Raw genomic sequence first — 5,760 nt, forward strand, 5'->3', positions numbered from 1 at the left:
GTTTCTCCTCATAGGTAGAGCATTAAATTTTTTTTAAAAAATTATAAGTTATCTATGTATTTTATTTTAGTAGAGTATAGGGACTAGAATATATTGTTATAAAAAGGGGATATTGGCTCCAGTAGGGTTGAAAATATTGATCTAAATATTATCTAAAATTATCTAAAATCCACCCATCCTTCCCTTAACCCTGTATCTGCAGTATTCTGTTCTTCCCTTTCAGTCAAACTTTTTTTTTTTGGCTCAAACTTCTTAAAAGTTGTCTTGACTTCACTATCCAATTAGTCTTCAGTCCTTTCACAATCTAACCTTTACCACCATCATGCCATTGAAATTGTGGCTATAAAACCAATGGACAATTTTGCCTGAACTTTCTACAGCATTTGACATCATTACTCCCTTTTGTTTGAAACTTCCATCCCTTGTTTTCTGTGACATCACCTCCATGATTTCCATCCCTCAGACTCCTTCACTAGTCTCTGTTCTGCCTGCTCCTTAAAAGTTGGCATTCCCCCAAATTGCATCTTTAGCGCTCTTCTCACTTTACACTTCATCCACTCCTGTGATTTCAGTCATATCCTATGATTCACAGATCTTTACTTCCAATCCCCACCCCTCTCCTGAACTCCATCTCTCTCCATCTGGAAGCACTAAACACCCAAAATTCAACACGTCCAAAAATGGGATTCACTTCCTACCCACCAATGTGTAATTACTCCTGCATCCAATTCCAATTTAGTAGCACCACCATCTAGCCTGTCACATCACAACCTGAGAGTCTGGATTGACTCTTTTACTCTCCATTATCCTCTTCTCTCCATCCCCACTGCCAGTGGATCAGTTCAAGCTCCCATCTTTCATCTCTTATCTGGTTACAGCAAGTCTTTAACTGATCTCTCGTCCCAATCCAGTATATCCTCCACTTGGCCACCTGTGGGATCTTTTAAAACATAAATCTGTTTAAATTACACTATCTGCCTTGGGAAAGCTCCAACTTCTAGTCGGCGTCTCAGAAAAAAAAAAGTCCTCATTTTGACATTTGAGATCACCTCAGCTGTTCATTAGCTTAGTCAAACTATACTTTAAAGCAATTATGGCTACAGAACATACTTTGAATATATAAACCTTGATAACATAGAAGTAATAGTATAGCTAATAAAAGGAAGTAGAATGGAAAGATAAGGCACATGATAAAGTATAGAAATGTTAATTTCCTCATTTTATATAATGGAGAGTTAAGAGGTAATGTCTAAAGTTGATGGCTCAATAAACAGAGACTTTATTCAATGCATTATATAAAGTTATAAAGAAAACCTAAAAAGAGCAATGGGACTCAGCCTTCATAGTGGAGGAATCAAATACTGTCTAAAGTTGATAAATCAAGAGATGAGGGGCTTCCCTGGTGGCTCAGTGGTTAAGAATCCGCCTGCCAATGCAGGGGACACGGGTTCGAGGCCTGGTCCGGAAAGATCCCACATGCCGTGGAGCAACTAATCCCGTGCACCACAACTACTAAGCCTGCTTGCCACAACTACTGAAGCCCGCGTGCCTAGAGCCCATGCTCCGCAACAAGAAAAGCCACCGCAATTGAGAAGCCTGCGCACCGCGACCTGCGATGAAGAGTAGCCCCCGCTCACGGCAACTAGAGAAAGCCCGCGTGCAGCAACGAAGACCCAACACAGCTAAAAATAAGAAAATACATTTATTTAAAAAAAATTTTTAAAAAAGAGATGAGACCTGTAAACATCTTACTTAAGTTATAGAGGTAGCCACCAAAAGAGAAATGGTTGATTTAGCAACTGAGATGGGGGAGCTGGGTGTTTTTCTGTAGTTTTTAATTTTTTTTTTTAACCATGTACATGCATTGCCTTGAGAATAACTTTTTAAAAGGAAAACAATTAAGTCCAATTTCAAGGAAAACGTTTACAGATTACTTCTTTTTCAGATTTTGGTTTAAGTTTTCTAATGACTGTACCAAAAATAAATTTAATAACATTGTTAAGTTTACTATACAAAAGAAAAAGCCAAATCACTTGCTATAAGAAAGATAAAATGATAATCTTAACTTGAAAAGCAATATTGTAAGCACAACTTAAGATATACATTGGTTACTAGCCACTTAGAGAGTAATACTGCTTAATGGAAACCAAGAAGGTGACAGATACTGGGACAGGGCCATGAGAAGCTAGAAGAAGAAATGGAACCATCTTTCTGTAATCCTGGTAATGTTAAGTCAGAAAAATTGAGGGCTTCCAGCTTCTAATTTGATTCTTGCTTTACTATTTTGTTTACATTTTTGTTATGCATCTAATTTACACCGATCATATTCAGTAGCAGAGACACCTATAAGCTCATGTTTCTGAAGTGGTTTCGTACACTGAATTTAGAATCTCAACCTCTGTTATAATCTGTTTCCCTTTCCTTATCAACCCTATTCGCACAAGCTTTCTCAAACTTTTTCATCCTTATCCATTCAACTGGATGGGGTCTAAAGTATGGCAAACATAAGCACCCAACTTAATTTTGCTTGATGGACTGACTTAAGTAAATAAAACATTTTTGGAAGTGCTGTATCTTGCAATTTGATTTTTTTTTTTTTTTTTTTTTTAATGGTACGTGGGCCTCTCACTGCTGTGGCCTCTCCCGTTGCGGAGCACAGGCTCCGGATGCACAGGCTCAGCATCCATGGCTCACGGGCCCAGCCGCTCCGCGGCATGTGGGATCTTCCCGGACCGGGGCACGAACCCGTGTACCCTGCATCGGCAGGCGGACTTTCAACCACTGCGCCACCAAGGAAGCCTGCAATTTGATTTTTAAACATCCTATTAATTCTTTAGGTCTCAGCTAACACATCACCTCTTGGGACGCTTTCTCTAACCACTAGCAGGTCAGGGTAGTTCCTCCTGTAGTGTCATCCCACACCACTCAGTATTCCCCCTAGATTTGCACTTGCTTATTTAAATGTCTCTCTCCTTCACTAAAAATATAAGCATAACAAAGGCAGGTAAGAAATGTCTTTCTCATATATATATGTATATATGTATATATATATACATATATATGTATATATATATACATATATATATATGAATCACTGTGCTGTACACCTAACACAACATTGTAAATCAGCTATGCTTCAATTAAAAAAAAAAGATGTATGTGACCACCAAATTTTACTTCTTTGTTAAATTACGAATGTAGCACTGAGGTTAAGAGCACAGTGTATGGAGTCATAAACATCTAGGTTTAAATCCCAGCTCTGCCATTAACTTCAGGACCTTGGGTAAACTACCTTACCTACCTGAGCCTGTTTCCTGAAAGATGAATAAAATTATGGTACTCAACCACAAAGAGTTGTTTTGAGGATTAAACTAATTGTTTCATGTTGTGTTTTGCCTATTGCCTGGATATATGGAAAGGGTCACTAAATGATAGTTATTATACTCGTGTTCATTGCTTGTCTCCATTATTGCGATGTAAACTCTAAGAGCCACGTGGAAGTTGTCTCATTTAGAACAGTTTCCCCAGTTCCTAGAACAGAAGCTTGGCATTTGATCAGTGCTTAATAAAAAGTTTTAAATGAATGAAGGATTCAAGTATAATATGTTGATTCCATAAGCCAAATAAGTATGAGGTATATCTCATACTGCACGTTTCTTTTTTTTTTTTGCTTTTTTAAAAATGTTATCCATTTTATACATATTGGTGTATACATGTCAATCCCAATCTCCCAATTCATCCCACCACCACCACCACCCCACCCCCCGCTTTCCCCCCTGGGTGTCCATACATTTGTTCTCTGCATCTGTGTCTCTATTTCTGCCTTGCAAACCAGCTCATCTGTACCATTTTTCTAGATTCCACATACATGTGTTAATATACAGTATTTTTCTCTTTCTTACTTCACTCTGCATGAGTCTCTAGGTCCATCCATGTCTCTACAAATGACCCAATTTCGTTCCTTTTTATGGCTGAGTAATATTCCATTGTATATATGTACCACATCTTCTTTATCCATTCATCTGTCAATGGGCACTTAGGTTGCTTCCATGTCCTGGCTATTGTAAATAATGCTGCAATGAACATTGGGGTGCATGTATCTTTTTGAATTATGGTTTTCTCAGGGTATATGCCCAGTAGTGGGATTTCTGGGTCGTATGGTAGTTCTAGTTTTAGTTTTTTAAGGAACCTCCATACTGTTCTCCATAGTGGCCGTATCAATTTACATTCCCACCAACATGTACATGTTTCTTTCTATACATATAACCGACAAACAGGAATAATCCCCCCAGATTCTCACACTATCAGTTTTTAGATAAAGAATTATGTGGTATGATAAATGAACCAAAGGCAGGTTTAGTTCCAAAGAAGAAAGAGTACAAATTTGAAGAGCACATAAGTTTTTCACCTCAGTATACCATATACAGTTTACAAAATCAATTAAAGACTTACTTCAATTTTTCTATATACATTTTTAATGATTAGAAACAATCAACTATGCAGTCAGAATTGCAGTTACTGTGGTCTGAAAAAGCCAGTCAATAAAAATAAAAACCATACTGAACTGTCATAAGTAGGATGTTTGTCTTAGTCACTGAAGTTTTTGAGAGCTCCAAACTATGTAGTATGTGACCAGTGACATGCATGTACAAGACCTCAAGTCCAAGTTTGGGACAAGTGTAGCCAAATCACAAAGCAAAGCTAATTATGTTTAGTTATCTTGGGGCTCATACCAATGTCGTTTTTCCCATCAGCACTATGCCTTCAGCAAGTGAGACCACAATGACGTGGTCAGCAGAACAAAAGGGTAACAACTGTAAAACAAGTTTATAGTAGAAATGGAGGTCTTGAAAGGCTTGTGACTTGCCTTAGGTCACAGAATAAGTTAGTCACAGAGCAGAGACTGTCAGTTCTCCAGATTTTCAATGTTGCATGTGATCATAAATCTCTTACATAAACACTTGGACACATAACCAATCCGTTTTTAGCTCATTAATTATATACCACAAATAAAGCGAGTTTTAACATGAACTATTTTAATAACGTACGCCCTATGTAAGATTTGTCCTACTTAAATGGCAACTGAGCTCTACTGAGTTATTTTGACGTATAAATAACAATAATAGCAAACATTTTAGTGTTTACTATATGTCAGGCACTGTTCTAACCATCTGATATGTGTTAACTGGTTTTATCCTCACAAAAACCCCAGTAGATGTCATTATCATCCTCTCAGAGAGGAAACTGAAGCACAAAGGGCACATAGTAAGCAGCTGCCAGGACTCATCTGTAAGTCTGATATCTGAAGCTATGCTCTGACCACTAATTTAAACAGTCTGCTCTAACAAATTGGACATTAAAACTTAAAAGTTTTAATGTATCAAGTTGTGTTGATTGCTAAGCTATACAAATGTAATTTAGTGCCATTTTCTATATTTCCCTTCATTTCCTCATTATCTCTAACAGTTTTTTTAAAAGAATGGAACAAGTTTTCTCTTTGTTAGAACATATCTGTTTTAAGTATTCAGTAAGCATCACATGACCCAATTATGTAATATGTCTAAGGAAATGTTGCTTACTCTTTTCTAATTGGGTCCATTTCATTTGCATTGAAATCTGCACTAAGGGGAGAAATCACTGTCCCTAAATGATATCCCAGTGAAGGAAGTTTGCAAATAAACTTTATTATACTAAGAATTCCTTTATAAAAATGAACTATATTTTCATGCATTATAATAATTAGGTATAATTCCAGGAAAC

This window comes from Orcinus orca, chromosome 17 (assembly GCF_937001465.1).
Source record: "Orcinus orca chromosome 17, mOrcOrc1.1, whole genome shotgun sequence".
In the NCBI taxonomy this organism is placed as follows: domain Eukaryota; kingdom Metazoa; phylum Chordata; class Mammalia; order Artiodactyla; family Delphinidae; genus Orcinus; species Orcinus orca.